Genomic DNA, 18,566 nt, shown 5'->3' with positions numbered 1-18,566 from the left:
AATTCAGGCATAGTCCTGGGGAGTGCCATAAACCTGATGGTACTGACTAGGTTTGAGGTTCTCCGGAAAAAAAAAAAAAAAGAAATAAATATGAGAAGAGTTGTAGAGACAATCAATGAAGTATATCGAGTAAAGATACATACCCCACATGCAACCTGGGAAGGTTGCCTGGAAGAGCCAAATGTTGGAGGAAAGTGCGATAATTCATCTCTTTATTGAAATATAAAAACGGGTATTTAGTTCTGTGGGGATTTGGGTAAGACATCCAAAATACTAGGTAATATGCTGCATTATTCACAACAGCCAAAATATGTAATGTTAGTGTTCATCAATAGATGAATGAATAAAAATGTTATGGACACACATATACACAGCCCCCAACTGCACACATCATATATATGTGGAATATTAAAAATAGAAACAGTCCAACTCATTGAAACAGAGAGTAGAAAAGTGTTTGTCAGCGGCTGAGGGATTGAGGAAATAGGAAGAGCTTGGTAAAAGGGTACAAACCTTCAACTATAACATCAATAACTTCTGAGCATTTAATGTAAAAAAAAACAAACCAAAAGTTTAAGGTTCTCTAAAACAACAAGTCTAGAAAACTGCACAGTCACAAGGATCCCAATGAGGCATGACATGATGACTAAAATTTAATATGGTATCCTGGATGGGATCCTGGGGCAAAAAAAGCACATTAAGTAAAAACTAAGGAAATATTAATAAAATAAAGACTTCAATAGAGTAGAATTCCACTTCTTGAACTTAATTTGATTCAGAAGGCTGTTTGAGAAGTGATTTGTTCAAAACCTAAACCAGCCCTAGCCAATTTGTTTCAGTGGATAGATCAGCCTGTGGACTGAAGGTTTCTGGGTTCTATTCTGGTCAAAGGCACATGCCTGGGTTGTGCTCTCAATCCCCAATAGGGGGGGTGGGGGTGCAGGAAGCAGCTGATCAATTATTCTCTAGCATGACTGATGTTTCTATCTCTCTCTCCCTCTGCCTTCCTCTTTTGAAATCAATCCTATATAATAAAAGGCAAATATGCAAATCGACCAAACGGCAGAATGACCGGTTGCTATGACAAGCACTGATCACCAGGGGCAGATGCTCAATGCAGGGGCTGCCCCCTGGTGGTCAGTGTGCTACCACAGGGGGAGCTCCGCTCAGCCAGAAGCCAGGCTCATGGCTGGTGAGTGCAGCGGCGATGACGGGAGCCTCTCTTGCCTCCGCGGCAGTGCTAAGGATGTTCAACTAAGCCATCAGTTGGACATCTCCTGAGGGCTCCCAGACTGCAAGAGGCTACAGGCTGGGCTGAGGGACACCCCCCCCCCCCAGTGCATGAATTTTGTTCACCGGGCCTCTAGTAGAAATATAAAAAAGAAAACCAAATAATTTTTCCCTTTAGACATATATGTAAATTAAATGAATCCATCCCAGACACACAAAAGATTACTAGTTTTAACTTTCTTATATACAGTACAAGTCTAATGTACTGTTTAATCTAAAAAGAAACACTTTTTTTCTTACATTTATGTAACAACCCCCTGCTGGCCTTAAATGAATCACATTCAGCACTCCTTTTAGGGGTATCCTTCAAGAAGACAATATGCAGCATCTTGGAGTTTTTACATATCATTGCCTCCCACATGCTATCACTGGCTAACCACTTTTCATTTATCCAAATCATCAACAATTTTTCTACCCCCTTCAATTGCTCATGATTGTTGTTTGGTGAGCACTTTCACACCCTTGGTAATATTAGCACTCTTGATGGCCTCTTTATGTTTTAAAATTGTGCTAATCATAGATTTTGCCAGCAACAAAAGTGGTCTGTCTTTTGTTTGTTGCCTAAGAGACACTTTTTTTTATTTTGCTTTCAGTTTTATTTTTATTTATTTATTTTTTTATTGTTTGAAGTCTTACAAATAGTAGTACATATGTCTCCCTTTTTTTTCCCCATTGACCTCCCCCCCGGCCTCCCCTACCCCCCAGTACATGCCTTTACCTGCCACCCCCAGTGTCTTGTATCCATTGGTTATGCTTATATGCATTGAAAGGGCAGGGAGAGACCGACTCCATGTTCCCTTTGTTCCATGTCCTCCACCTCCTGGAGTCAGGTTCCCGCCCTAGAACCTCTCCAAGAGCCCAACCCACACTTTTGAATTAGCCAATAGAAATGCAAGAGGAAAGTAAGCCGCGCCCTGCCCCCATGTGCAACCTGACCCTGATCAATCAGCGGAGGCCACACTACCTCACCCCTCCTACCTCTCCCAGACCCCCTATAAATCAACGCGTTTGGGGTCTGGGGCTCTCTCTCTCTCCACCTCGCTGCTGCGCCAGTGTGTGTGTGTGGGACTGAGCTCGAGCTAGCTCGATTAAAGGCTCTTTGCTTTTGCATCGGACTCGGCTCCCTGGTGGTCTTTGGGGATCACGAAATCTGGGCATAACAGCATGCGTACAAGTCCTTCGATTGATCTCTTACAGCACCCCCCCGCAACCTCCCCTGCCTTCCTGCTGTAGTTTGACAGTCTGTCCAATGCTTCTTTGCCTCTGTATCTATTTTTTCCCCATTTCTTCCCTTTAAAAAATCTTGCCTCTGAAGACTAGAAATAAACATATAATAACAAAAAATGTTTGAGTCCCAATTTCAATGTCCAACAGTTCTGAGTCCCTGTTTCAATGTCAAACAGTTCCTTATATGTACATGTCAGCAATGATATCTGGATGGTGGGCACATGGTGGCAATGCAGGTCCGACCCTCTCTGGTTTGGTCCTAGGCAACCTGCTGCGTCGCACAGCTGCTGACTGCTAGCGTGGCAAGGCATCGTCAGCGTCTTCCATCTCTGGACTGTTTCTCCTCTTGTCTTCATGGTTGCAGCAGACCTGTCAATTCCTCTCTGTTGCAGGAATCCACATGGTCTTGGAGTTGTTTTCTGAAAATATACAAACATATTCTCGACCAAAAGTTAATAAAGCAATGTTTTCTATATAATTGATTTGGGATCCTTTTTATTTTTGCCCAAACGGTTTTCCTTTGTCTTATTTAGACATCATGTGTGTTTTTCATGGGTGTCTTGCTGTTAGCTTTACAAATGAAAATTAATTTTGTAAAAATTTTCTAGATGTAATTTACTTATAGCATATGTTTCCTTACATGATATTACCCTACTATTCCCCCTTTTTTTGATTAATGGAGGCTTTTATAAATTTTATAATACAGTCTTGATAACTTTAAATTTTAATTTTTTGCACAAAAATATGACTGCTTTAGGTTCATTGCATGTTCAGGAATTTTACCATGAGATGAACTACCAATAGAAATTTTAGTTACCACTTTAGGAACAGCTTTTTGTCCAGTACAATTAAATTTTCTTGAATATTCACTTATTCCAATTAGCCCATTTAAATTAATCTGAAAACTTGATTATTATTTTACTGTCAAATTTGATAGTCTACCAACAATCTTAGTTTACCCTGTAAATATTAGTGGAAAGAATCATTTGCATTCTTGAGTAGGCCCTGAGCATTCCTGGTGCTAGGCTGGATTTAGATATAGGGCAGCTGCTATTGGCCAAGTCTCTGTCTGTTACCTGGGTCCCAATCTGAGCTGGGCCAAGTCACTGTCTGTCACCTGTGTCCCAATCTGAGCTGGGCGTGGAAAGCAAAGCAGCCCTGGGGGCAGGAGACCTCCCTCAGATGGGGTGAGGGTTCAGGAGCCTGCAAGGATGGTGGGTGAGGGTCTGTGCCCCACCTCTGTTGACCCCCAAGTTCTCTCCTGATGGCCCCTCTGCGACTGTGCCTGTCTTAGGTTGTTCCTTCCCTGAGGAATCTTACCTGTCTGCCTAAGAGACACTTTTTGTTATGTGAGGTATCAGCATTAAATGGTTGGCAGTTCAAGAACTGAAGTTTTGCCTGGCCAGGGTTGCTCAGTGATTGAGCATCGACCTATGAACCAGGAATATATCCAGTTCAGGGCACTGTTAGGGTCACCAAAGGAGGAACGCATGATGCCAAGGGGGTTAACAATTATGAATTTATTAGGTCATCTGGAAAATCAGATGGGCTGAGCCCCAAAATGGCACCAGCACCCAAAGACAGGGAGTCAGAGGTTTTTAAAGGACACTAGGCAGGCTTTTTCTGGGAGGAGAATTCTCTGTGCAGGTCTAGATTCAGGGAAATTCAGGAGGGTAGAGATAATGGTCTTAGCAAGTGGAATGTGGTTTAAGCAAGTAGAATGTCCATTGTGAATTGGCCTGTAGGTCAGCTCCTAGGGGAAAGGTATTGATTAAATTATTTGATAAGACCTAACAGGCACATGCCTGAGTTGCAGGCTATATCACCAGTGTGGAGCATGCAGGAGGCAGCCAATCCATGATTCTCTCTCATCATTGATGTTTCTATCTCTTTCTCCCTCTCTGTGAAAGGCCACAGCCAGCGTGGCTTTCGGGTTCAAAGGCTTGGAGAAAGAGCTGACGTAAAAATGATACACACAAGACAAGATTAATTTTGATTAATATGGGGGGAGGCCAGGGCAAACTTGACTAGTGCAGTCAAGTTCCACTGAGTCTCCTTTATCCAGCTGCTTTATTTACTAGAATACACAATTGCCTTTTAGGAATGCAAACAGACATATCAATGGTAATGTTTATAGTAAACAGTAAGATTATCAGGTTTTGGGGGTGTTTGCTTTAGGCCATTGAGTCAGCAGTAGGTCATAAAATGGAAATTCACCCTGTGAATTTCAAAGGGAAGTCCAGGTCATCCTTCTGACAGACTTCTCACATTTATATTAATTACTGTTGATCTTGGTTTCCAGCATTTCCCCCTTCTTTAAATTCTTAATAGATGTTGATATGCCGTTTGCAGAGTTTCAATTCTTTTAAGATTTTTAGTCCATATCTGCAGACTAAAATTAAACAAATAAGAACAAGAATGAGACAGACAATAGTGGTTATGCTAAAAGGCAAAAGTATAGGAGCAAATTATTTCTTTAAATTGCTGCCAGGCATCTAAGGAAGTTTGCCTGGGATAATTATACAATATGCTGCTGTAATTCCAAAATATCAAGGGTGGTGTTATTTTTACTTTAAGCACCAAGAAGGTGATTTTTCATTGAAGTTATCATTTTAAACTATCATCTTACTGGCACAAGTGCAGCAGCTGATTTTCATTGATTGTTACTACACACAGACCCATAGGGGCTTCAGTCCATAAAAGAAAAAACTATTCTTAAATTTGCTGCTGGTGGGTGCCATTCATAAGACTTTTTACATAATGGCTTAGTGGGGGTTGGTCTTAGTAATGTTAAATTCTCTTTTCCTCTCCCAGAATCAAGCAGTGATAGTAATTGTATTTAGGTTTTTGCTTCCCCCTCCTTTGGTGTGATGCTAGTCAGTTTTATTTTTTATTTTTTTTAAATATATTTTTATTGATTTTTTACAGAGAGGAAGGGAGAGGGATAGAGAGTTAGAAACATCGATGAGAGAGAAACATCGACCAGGTGCCTCCTGCACACCCCCCACTGGGGATATGCCTGCAACCAAGGTACATGCCCTTAACCAGAATCGAACCCGGGACCTCTCAATCTGCAGGCCGACGCTCTATCCACTGAGCCAAACCAGTCAGGGCGATGCTAGTCAGTTTTAATTCTACACACAAAGGAGCAATAGTTTGAATCTTGTGTTATATAAAAACGGGAAGCTGGGTGGGGACACCTGTGTAATTATACTTTGCCCATATATTTACTATAGTAGGTGGGGGATCAGTCCACATAAAGGATTTTACCCAGGGAGGACATCCCCATTAGCCCTTGGTGAAATTACCGCACAGCTGGTTACTGCCAGCATGGCAAGAAAGACATTTTCAGGCGTTCTTGGGGTTTTGGTCTCTTTGCAAATTCGTTCAGCTTTCTGGACCTTCTTCTTTATCACTCCCTAAGTCATCTCTGGGCTGTTTATCGTCCTCCTTGTTCTTCTTCCACTCCTTATCTTCAGTGTGTTGCCGGGGGCTGCTGTTTGTGGCTGGGGTAGCCGATTGTCTACAGCTGCATGGTGTGGCTCCAGGCGTAAGGTCCTCATTAATCTGGCTAGTTCCTCTCGCAGATCCATGTTGCAGTTTAATATTTCTAACAGGAATCCACACGGGTTTGGAAAAATTCTCCGGAAATATACAAGCATACCCTCTGCCAAAGGTTAATAGTGGATCGGGTCCCTTCCACAAACCAGATTCAGGATCTTTCCATTTAACTAGACCAGTGGTTGGCAAACTCATTAGTCAACAGAGCCAAATATCAAAAGTACAACGATTGAAATTTCTTTTGAGAGCCAAATGTTTTAAACTTAAACTTCTTCTAACGCCACTTCTTCAAAATAGACTCACCCAGGCCGTGGTATTTTGTGGAAGAGCCACACTCAAGGGGCCAAAGAGCCGCATGTGGCTCGTGAGCCGCAGTTTGCTGACCAGGGAACTAGACCATTTCCCTTTGTTTCATTCTGACACCAGTGTAGCTCCATAGGTGTCTTACCATCAGCATCACAAGTGAAAAAATTTAAGTAATTAAGGCTTGGTGCAGCCTACCCACAGGTGATTTCTCCATCATAATCCCCCCTTTTTGTTTTTCAAGTTGGGATTTTAGCCGCTGATGCTGTCGTTCAATAATGGCCTGTCCTTGGGAATTATATGGTATTCCTGTAATGTGCTGAATTTTCCACTTTTTACAAAATTGCTGAAAATGACAGCTCGTGTAAGCAGGCCCATTATCAGTTTTAATAATTTTTGGAATTCCCATGACGGCAAAAGCAGCTAGGCAATGATTAATAACCTGTTTTGCCGTTTCCCTTGTAGATGCAGTAGCGCATAGGACTTTTGAAAAGGTGTCTACAGAGACATGCAATGCCCCAAGGCGTCCAAAAGGAGTATAATGTGTTACATCCATTTGCCAGATATGGTCCCTTAGCAAACCTCTAGGGTTGACTCCTGTGTTAGGCCCTTGAGGTAAATGTAACATGCAAGTGGGACATTCCTTAATAATCTGTTTTGCCTGCTGTCCAGAGATTGAGAATTGTTTAGACAACATTTTGGCAGACTGATGTAAAAGCTGATGAGATTCTGAGGCCTGTTTTAAAAAAGCAACCCATTGATCAGCATGTGCATTTCCTTTTGCCAATAGGCCAGGTAATAAACTGTGAGCCCTTATGTGAGTAACATAGAAAGGATACTGTCTTTGTTGCACAATCTGCTGTACTTGTTTAAATAGTAAAAATAAACTTTGGTCACTGAGCCATTTTAAACGAGCAGTTTCAATTCTATTTAACAAATCTGCAGCGTAAGAAGAATCTGAGATAATATTAAGAGGCTCTTGCAAATCCTGTAATGCAGCCTTAATAGCTTCCAGCTCAATTCCTTGTACAGAAGTATGACTAGTTTGGATGACTCTGTCTGAATTTATTGTATGATAGGCAGCTTTCTCATTGGATGATCCATCAGTAAAAACAGTTAAAGCTCCAGGAATAGGTTCCTGCCTAGTATTTTTTGGTATTACAATAATAGGAGTATAATATAAAAATTGTAATAATTTGTCTTTTAGTAGGTGACAACTAAGTTCCCCTGAATATTCACTTAATCCAATTTGCCAATTTAGATCAGTCTGAAATAACATTTCTAATTGCTTCCCAGTAAGGGGAAGGTAAATATATTGGGGTTCTTGTCCTCTAAGCTGTCTGCATCGCTTTTTAAGCTGAAAAATTAATTGAGCCATAAGTTCTATATATGTAACTACAGTTTTAGAGGATTGATGTCCTAGGTGGACCCATTCAATAATAGCAAGAGAGTTTTTATTTTGGAAGATTACTCCAGTGGGACTATTTGCAGTAGGATTAATCTGTCTCAATACAGGCAATTCGGGCAGTACTAGTGCCACCTGGGCTAAGGAGATTGCCTGCTCAATTCTTAGTAACTCCTTCTTAGCTTTATCTGTCAATACTCGGGGTGAGGAAAGATTAGAGTCACCTCTAAGTATATTAAATAAATTTGTCATTTCTCCTGTAGAGATTTTTAGATAAGGTCTTTACCAATTAATGTCCCCTAATAATTTTAGAAAGTCATTTAAGGTTTTCAGGCAGTCTTTTCTTATTTCTACCTTCTGAGGCCTAATATATTGGTTTTCAATTATGGTACCTAGATATTTAAAAGGCATTTCTTTCTGTACTTTTTCTGGAGGAATTTTTAAGCCCCATTTAGGAAGTTCCTTTTCTAATTGAGAAAACATTGCTAAAGTCTGATCTTCCCGTGGACTCGCTAGGAGCAAGTCATCCATGTAATGGACAATATAATACTGGGAATATTTGTCTCTTAAAGGCTGAATAGCTTGAGCTACATATTTTTGACATAAATTAGGGCTATTGGCCAATCCTTGAGGCAAAACTTTCCATTGATATCTTTTCATAGGCTCTATATTATTAATAGATGGCACTGAAAAGGCAAATCTTTGTTTATCTTGCAGTGCCAAAGGAATGGAGACGAAACAATCCTTAAGATCTACTACTATAAGAGACCAATCTAGAGGGATTTGTGAAGGGAGTCCAGGCTGTAAAGCTCCCATGGTATGCACAGTAGCGTTAACAGCTCTAAGATCATGTAACAATTGCCATTTTCCTGCTGCCTTCTTAGGTATTATAAATATAAGAGTATTCCAAGGACTATTGGAAGGTTCTATATGACCAGCCTCTACTTGTTCCTGTATTAATTCATGAATATGATTTAATTTCTCCTTGGTTAATGGCCATTGATCCACCCATATAGGCCTATCATCTTTCCATTGTATAGGCTCAGCGTGGAGGTGAGGAGATTGAGCAGTGACCACTCCTAAAAAGGCTGGTATTCTAATCCTTGTTTTCCTGTGTTTTCTTTGGCCTGAATGGGTTCTTTAATCTCCTGATTATCTTTTCCTAAACCTTGACCAGTTTGATATCCCATTTGAGTTAACTGTTGTCCCTTGCCAGTAATAATACAAGCTTGTAAACCTTCTAAAATGTCTCGGCCCCATAAGTTAACTGCAATTCCAGAGACTATATAGGGCTGAAACCATCCTGTTTGTCCTTCTTCATCTTTCCACTTTAACACTGCAGCGCTGTGTTGCGTGTTATCAGGAATTCTAATACCCATGATAGAGCCTATAGCTAGCTTCTACCATGGACCAACTTGGAGGCCAGAGTTCTTGACTGATGACACTAATATCTGCTCCAGTGTCCTCTAATCCTTTAAACAGTTTTTCCTCTATTCTTAGATTAATAATAGGATGGGTCTTGCTAATTTCCTGTATCCAATATATATCTGAGCTTCCAAATCCTCGTGTCCCTCTTTTCCTATTTATTACTTCACCTTGCTGAATATAAGGTAAAAACAAGAGCTGAGCAATTTTTTGTCCTGGAATAATTTGCATAATATGTTTGCATTCTAAAATTACTTTGATTTCTCCCTTATATTCTGAATCTATGACTCCAGGAAAAACAGTTAATCCTTTTAGCGTATTTTCATTCTTTCCTAGGATTAAACCTGATATTCCTGGTGGCACAGGTCCCCAAATTCCTGTAGGAACAGCTTGTCTAGCCATATCAGGGATCAGGGTGATTGTTATTGTGCTATTAAGATCAAAGCCAGCATTTTTTTCTGGAGTGATTTGAAGGAGGGAATCTACTGTGGTCCTGGCAGGGTGGAACTTCCCCTTATTTAAAAACGGGGCTGGGGGGAGCCCCTCCGGCCATTTCCCTGCCGCTGGCCATTTCCTATGTCTTGATTTAATGGCTGGCCATTTCTATGAAATTTAGATTTACACTGATTGGCCCAATGATTCCCCTTCTTACATCTGGGACATAGACCTGCATTACCCTGAGTTGGGAGGCGGAATATTTATGCCTTCTCCTTGAGCGTCACCTTGTGTCCCTTTTGGTTGTTTACATTCCTTTTTAAAATGTCCTGGTTGTCCACAATTAAAACATAATTTGTTTCTTGTAATTGCGGCAGCTAGTAAGCTTGCCTGAAAAATGCCTGACCCTACATTCTGACATGCTCGAATCATTTCTGTGATGGTACTATTTTTTCTTAGAGGCATTAGACATTTCTTACAATCAGCATTGGCATTTTCATAAGCCAATTGCTGAGTCAAAATGTCTCCTGCTGTCTCATGTTGAATCTGTCGTTTCACTGAGGCGAGCTACAAAATCAGAGAATGATTCAGTGGGCCCCTGCATGCACTTACTAAAGGCTCCCTCAGGTTCCCCTTTTGCTGGTAAAGTCCATCAGGCTTTTCGCCCACAAAGTCTAATTTGCTCATACGCCTGCTGGGCATATTGGAGCTGATTATGGACATCACTAAATTGTCCCTGTCCTGCAAGCATCTCAAAAGTTATGAGAACATTCTGTCTGAGATTTGAAGAAGCTTGTTCTTGACATTTCTCTAAAAATTCTCCTTTCCATAGCAAATGCATGGGCTAGAGAATACCAATCATAAGGAGCTAGGAATGCTTCAGAAATGTTAGTTATACTTTCTCCAGTAAATGGAGCATTTGTGCCATTCTGTATTACACTATCACGTAACGCCTTTATTATTTTAAAGTCAAATCTTTCATGCTGTCTTATTATTTGATTAGGAAATTGTGGATTAGCTACCTGTATGACAGGAAAAGCAAGTCTATCTTCCAGTCATATCCTTTAATCCTTTTCTGATGGCTCTTTTTATAGGTGATTCTGTTAGTGGCGATTTAAATGTTTCAGAATCAGGACATGAAGGCCACTCCTCCACTTTATCTTTCTGCTTCTCTTTAGGAGCGGAGGGTGCAAAGGGAGGAGGTCTTTCTTCTCTGAAAGGCTAGCAAATGCAATACCGTTTTTCACAAGGAGAAACAATTTGGAGGCAAATTTATCCCCTGCTGCTGAGCTTCTTTCAAGTTCTGACCTATCTGTTCCCAACATTCAATATCCAATGTATCCACATCAGAAAACCATGGATTATATTCTATAATAATCTGTACAAACTGTAAAAGAAGATCTTCTGAAACTACAACTCCCTTACATTTTAGTAAGCAAGCCAAAAATTTACAGGAAAATCTTTCTTCTTTTGACGAATCTGGCTGAAACAAGAAAAATACTCAAGCATTTACAGATTCGCGGGTTCTGAAGCTGACAAGAGTTTTGCATGCAGTGAATCTTCCACCACCAGGTCCGGTGATATTTTCCACTCAGGCGAATCCTTTTTCTCCAAGTCCCAGTTCAAGAGTGCCAATTGTGAAAGGCCACGGCCAGCATGGCTTTCGGGTTCAAAGGCTTGGAGAAAGAGCTGACGTAAAAATGATACACACAAGACAAGATTAATTTTGATTAATATGGGGGGAGGCCAGGGCAAACTTGACTAGTGCAGTCAAGTTCCACTGAGTCTCCTTTATCCAGCTGCTTTATTTACTAGAATACACAATTGCCTTTTAGGAATGCAAACAGACATATCAATGGTAATGTTTATAGTAAACAGTAAGATTATCAGGTTTTGGGGGTGTTTGCTTTAGGCCATTGAGTCAGCAGTAGGTCATAAAATGGAAATTCACCCTGTGAATTTCAAAGGGAAGTCCAGGTCATCCTTCTGACAGACTTCTCACATTTATATTAATTACTGTTGATCTTGGTTTCCAGCACCTCTCCCTTCCTCTCTGAAATCAATAAAAATATCTTTAAGGAAAAGAACTGATGTTTTATACCACAACTTAGACACTTTTTTCTGTGAACAACTTTGTCTAAAACCAAATTGTTGGATATTCGAAATGTTTGAGAACTGAAGTTTGACTCCAGTTTACCTTTGGTTCACTAAGAGTAATAATTGCACCATACTTATGTAAGATGTTAAAAATAAGGGAAATTGGATGTGGGGTAATGAGTATTATCTTCACAATTTTTGTGTAAATCTAAAACTGTTCTAATATAAAACATGTATTAAAACAACACACAAAATATTAGGTAATGTTAAGAGCTGGGAGATAGTAGAATGAACCCCTGAATGGGCAGGTAGGGAGTGGCGGTGGGTATGGGAAATGGCTTAGAGGAAAAATCCTCTCCCTGCCATGTGAAGGACAAAATTCAAACTAGAGGAAATGAGGAACAGTGACAGGTCAGTTTGGAAAACCTCTTAGGAGGTATTGATGAAGCTCTCCTTTCTCTAACCAGAGCATCTGACTCCACTGCATCCTCTCCTCCTCCTCCTCATGGATGATCAAGTTGAGGCTTTGGGATGTCAAGCCACACCATGGCAAACACTGACTGTTGGCCAATCAGAACAGAAGGGTGTGGCTCCTCATTGTCCTGGAGAGTATATATAGAGGGCAGGAGGCTTGGAGTAGGGTGTGTTGCTACAACAAAGCCAAAGTTACTAAGAAAATACTGTAGCCTAGTTTACATAACGAATCAGACTCCAACCACAAGGATGGACCAAGAAACTTCAAGTACTAAAGTGAATTGGAAGTCCGTTTCCCAACTCGATGACAAAGAAAAAGATTAGGTCAGACAACCTACTCATATGCCTCCGCTTCTTTCCCAATAATTCCTCACCCAAGACTCTGGCCTTGCTCTTTTTTGGTACAGACACTTTCTCAATCAATCCATTCTCATTCTATTACAAGCCCCTTTCACACCCATTTCCCAATTTCTTCCCCCAAACCAATGTCTTTCTGGTTTTATCTTGTTTCCCAACTAGATAACAAAGATAATGTAGAAGGTAAATTTGGTACTTAAGCAGAATGAAAAAAAGAATGAGAAAGAAAGAATCAGATACTTGTATTTCACTACAGGAATGGTAAAAACAAACAAACAAAAAAAAAACCACAAAAAAAAAAACAAAAAACAAAGAAACAAACAAAAAAAAACCTACAGTAAGCAAGCCGACAAACAAAGAGCTGGAGAGTTCTTCTACCGCAAGTGATGCCCAGGGTCTACCAGAAGATGAAGCCCCTTAAGTATGTGTAGTCTCTATACAGAAAATGCTTAAGAAATGGGCATTATGAGGAGATCAAATGTAATGGTCTCCTTGAATAAATAATAGCATGTATATAAAGGAAATGTATTTGTATCTTTGAATGTTCTCTGATGATGGGAGGGAGCAAAGGAGGGGGCAGGTATGTGAGAAGGGAGGGAGGTAGAATTCTGTCAGTTTGGGCACCAGACCAGCCAGACTATAGTTATCCATAAACCAAGAATAAGGGCTAGTTACAGACTGAAGATAAATTTTTCCTTAACACTTTATCATACTGTCAAGGAAGAAAAAGTGTTGGAGATTTTGCTTAGGTTTGGCCCCTGGGGGCGGGGGGTGGGGGAATGCAGGGGAGATGGGGAGCAGAGTGTTGTATGAGGGTTGGCAGTGTATAAAAATAAATTTAATTCCATTTTAGATATTAGACTATTGATAGCTTTAAGCCTCATTCCTTTCTCTTCACCATCCATCCCACATTAGGACAAGCAGCTAAAAGAGGGAACAAATATGCCTAAACTTAGTCATTAGAACTATTGTTTTGTATAAATTCCCCATAGCCAAAACACTCATTGTCCTAAAATATTTCTACTGCATAATGACAATCTGACACAATGAGTAGTAAAATTAATTATTTTGCACTTATAATCAGCTTGAAAAAATGTTACCTTGTGGACCTTCCTCCCTACTTATAAAATAGTAACACTTTTCACCCTAGTTGAAAAGGGTCCAATGTAAATGAAAGGAGGCCTTCACAGATAGACACCAACTATATAAGACCTAGTTAGAGAAGGTATAATTATTCCTACTACTTCTGAATTTAACACCCAAATTAGACTTCCTCTTAAACCTGAAAAGCATGAATGGCGCCCCATAGTGAATTTTCATACTGTTAATGTCATGGTCCCACCCATTAGGGATCCATATCTAATATTATTAAAATTACTGATTCCACCCAATAAGAAATTGGTAAATAATTAGCAGTCATAGTAATGTATATGACTGACATGTTCTATTCAGTGCCTATTTCAACAGACGCAGGGGTCCTCAAACTTTTTAAACAGGGGGCCAGTTCACTGTCCCTCAGACCGTTGGAGGGCCGGACTGTAGTTTAAAAAAAAAAAAAAAAACTATGAACAAATTCCTATGCGCACTGCGGGCCCAGGACGAGTCGGCTGCTAAGCAGGACAGGCAGAGGCACCCGGCGGGGCGGATAAATGTCCTCAGCCGGCGCATGTGGCCCGCAGGCCATAGTTTGAGGACGCCTGGATAGCTACAGTTAACCTTCACCTTTAAAGATACATAATATACCTTTACTAAAAGCACTTCCCTTAAGATGAAAACAAGGATGTCTGATTTCACCACTCTTATTTAACATAGTATTGGATGTCCTACCCACTGTGACCAGACAAGAAGAGGAGATAAAAGGCATCCAAATTTGGAAAGTAGGAAGTAAAATGTTATTATTTGCAGATGACATGATATTGCACATAGAAAAACCTACAGACTCAACCAGGAAACTACTAGACTTAATAAATGAATTTATAAATGTAGCAAGTTACAAAATCAAATCCAGAAATCAATGGCATTTTTAGACACCAATAATAAACTCTCAGAAAGAGAATCTTAAAAAACAATCCCATTTACCATTGCAACAACAACAAAGACACCAAGGAATGAACTTAACCAAGGAGTTAAAAGACCTGTGCATACAAAAACTATAAGACATTGAAAACAAAAATAGAAGATCCAAATAAATGAAAGAGTATGGCATGTTCTGGGATTGGAAGAATTAAAATGCCCATACTACCCAAAGTAATCTATAGATTCAATACAATTCCTATTAAAATACAAATGGCATACTTCATAGAACTACAAACAAGTACTCCACAAATGTATACAGAACCACAAAAGACCCCGAATAGCTGCAGTAATCCTGAGAAAGAAGAACAAAGTTGGAGGGATCACAATACCGGATATCAAACTATACTACAAAGCCAGTGTCATCAAAACAACCTGGTACTGGCATAAGAACAGGCATATAGACCAATGGAACAGAGCAGGAACCCCAGAAATTGACCCACATCATTATAGTCAATTAATATTTGACAAAGGAGGCAAAAGCATACAATGGCATAAAGACAGTCTCCTCAATAAATGGTGTTGGGAAAACTGGACAGGCACAGGCAAAAGAAATAAAATTAGACCACCAACCTACATCATACATAAGAATAGACTCAAAAGGGATAAAAGACTTAAATATAAGCCATGAAACCATAAAAATCCTGGAAGAAAACAGCCAGCAAAATTTGAGACATCTCACATAGCAGAATTTTTGTCACTACATCTCCTGGGGCAAGAAAAACAAAGGAAAAATGAACATTACTGTATCACAAGAAAAAGCTTCTGCACAGCAAAAGAAATCACAATTAAAAAGAAAAGAGAGCCGAAACCAGTTTGGCTCGGTGGATAGAGCGTCGACCTGTGGACTGAGGGTCCCGGGTTCGATTCCGGTCAAGGGCATGTGCCTTGGTTGCGGGCACATCCCCAGTGTGGGGTGTGCAGGAGGCAGCTGATTGGTGTTTCTCTCTCATCGATGTTTCTAACTCTCTATCCCTCTCTCTTCCTCTCTGTAAAAAAATCAATAAAATATATTTAAAAAAAAAGAAAAAAAAAAAAAAAGAAAAGAGAACCCACCGTATGAGAGTACATATTTGCCAATGATACATCTGTTAAGGGGTTAATCTCCAAAATATGCAAAGTACTCATAAAACTCAACAAAAGGAAGACAGACAATCCAATTAAAAAATAGGCAGAGGACCTGAATAGACACTTCTCCAAAGAGGACATACAAATGGCTAAGAGATATATGAAAAAATGTTCAAAGTTTCTAATCATCAGAAAAATGCAAATCAAAACCACAATGAGATATCACCTCACACCTGTCAGAATGGCTATCATCAATAAATCAAGAAACAACAACCCGGGTGGCATGTCTAAATGCTTGAGTGTCTTCCTATGAACCAAGAGATCACAGTTCCATTCCTGGTCAGGGCACATGCCTGGGTTGCAGGCTCAATGATTTTCTCTCATCATTGCTGTCTCCATCTATCTCTCCCTCTCCCTTCCTCTCTGAAATCAATGATATTATATTTTAAATAAAGAAACAGTAAGTGCTGGTGAGGATGTGGAGAAAAGGAAACACTCACTCACTGCTGGTGGGAATGCAGATTTGTGCAGCCATTATAGAAAACAGTATGGAGTTTCCTCAAAAAGTTAAAAATTGAACTGCCTTTTGACCCAGCAATCCCACTTCTGGGAATACTAGTATATCCTAACTACCTGGAAATATCAATCAGAAGGAATATATGCATCCCTATGCTCATAGCAGTGTTATTTATAATTTGGAAATAGTCCAAGTGCCCATCGGTAGATGAATGGATAAAAAAGCTGTGGGATATTTACATGATGGAATACTATACAGCTGTAAAACAGAGGGATCTCTTACCCTTTTGGACAGCATGGATGGTCCTGGAGACCATTATACTAACTGAAATAAGCTAATCTGAGAAAGATGAATATCATATGATCGCACTATTTTGTGGAATCTAATGAACAAAACAAATTGACCAACAAAATGAGATCTGAAGCATGGAGTCATGGAACAGACTGACATACCTCTGTGTGGGTGGGGAGATGAGGAGAGATAAACCAAAAAATGTATATACTTATGTGAATAGCCCATGGACACAGACATAGAGTGGTGAAGTCCTGGGGGAGGTGAGCAGGGGCTGGGCGGAGGACGGTAAAGGTGAGGAAAATGGGAGACATATGTAATATTGTCAACCACACCCCAAAAACAAACAAACAAACCAAGAAAAAACACACAAAGAGCTTGTTCTTTGAAAAGATTAATAAAACAGACAAACCCCTGGCTAGACTCACTAAGGAAAATAGACAAAAGACCCATACAAACAAAATCAGAAATGAGAGAGTAGAAGTCACCACAGACATCACAGATATACAAAGGAGCATATTAGAATATTATAAAAGACAATATGCCACTAAATTCAATAACCTAGAAGAAATGGATAAGTTCCTAGAAATATATAACCTTCCTAGAGTAAATAATGAAGAAAAGTAAAATCTAAATAGACTGATCAGCAATGAGGAAATTGAAACAATCATCAAAAACCTCCCAAAAAACCAAAGTCCAGGACCAAATGGCTTTACTAAGGAATTCTACCAAATATTCAAAGTAGAATTCTTCTCAAACTCTTCCAAAAAAATTGAAGATGAGGCAATACTTCCTAACACATTATATGAGGCCAATATAATCCTAATAATAAACCTGGCAAAGATAACACAAAAAAAGAAAACTACAGACCAATATCTCTGATAAGTACAGATGCAAAAATCCTAAACAAAATGTTAACAAGATGAATACAACAGTACATCTAAAAAATAATACATCATCTTCAAGTTGGGTTCATTCCAGGGGCACAAGGATGGTTCAACATAGGCAAATCATTCAATGAAATACACCACATTAGCAAAATAAAGGATAAAAATCTATGATCTTATCCACAGATGCAGATAAAGCATTTGATAAGATACAACATCCTCTTCTGATTAAAACACTCAATAAAATAGGAATAGAAGGGAAGTACCTCAATGTAATAAAGACCACCTTTGATAAATCATCAGCTAATATCATACTCAAAGGTAAAAAACTGAAAGCTTTTCCTCTAAGATCAGGAATAAGACATAGATGCCCACTCTCACTGCTCTTATTCAACACTAGAGGCCTCGTCGTGCACACATTCGTGCACTGGTGGGGTTCCTTGGCCTAGCCTGTGGAGATCAGGCCAAAACTGGCTTTCTGACATCCCCGAAGGGGTCCCAATTGCAAAAGGGCAGGTCTCAGGTGACCCACCCCAGAATCAGGCTCCATCCTCTCTGGTTCTGGGTGTGTCACCCAAGAACCACAGCTGCCACGTCACCGCAGCTCAGCAGCTCCTGCGTTGAGCATCTGCACTTGGTGGTCAGTGAGCATCATAGCTACCAGTCGGAGTCTCTGTCCCTTGGTGGTCATTTCAAGTCATAGCTACCGGCCACTTGGCCAGTCAGCTGGTCGCTTAGGCTTTTATATATAGAGGTAGTGCTGGGAGTCCTAGCCAGAGAAGTAAGGCAAGAGAAAGAAATAGAAGGCATCCAAATAGGGAAGGAAGAAGCCAAACTGTCACTTTTTGCAGATGACATGATTCTATATATAAAAAACCTTAAAGACTTCACCAAAAAACAATTAGAAACAATAGTCAAATACAGTCAGGTTGCAGGATATAAAATCAATGTGCAAAAATCCATTGCCTTCTTGTTTACTAACAACAAAACTTCAAAAAAAGAAATGAGAAAAACAACAACTATTCCTTTTGCAATTCAAACCAAAAGAATAAAATACCTAGGAATAAACTTAACAAAGAACATGAAAGACCCATATACTGAAAATTACAAAGCATCATTAAAAGAGATTGAAAAAGACAGAGCAAAATGGAGACAT

Source organism: Plecotus auritus (assembly GCF_963455305.1).
Source record: "Plecotus auritus genome assembly, chromosome: X".
In the NCBI taxonomy this organism is placed as follows: Eukaryota; Metazoa; Chordata; class Mammalia; order Chiroptera; family Vespertilionidae; genus Plecotus; species Plecotus auritus.
This window is presented reverse-complemented; position numbering follows the sequence as displayed.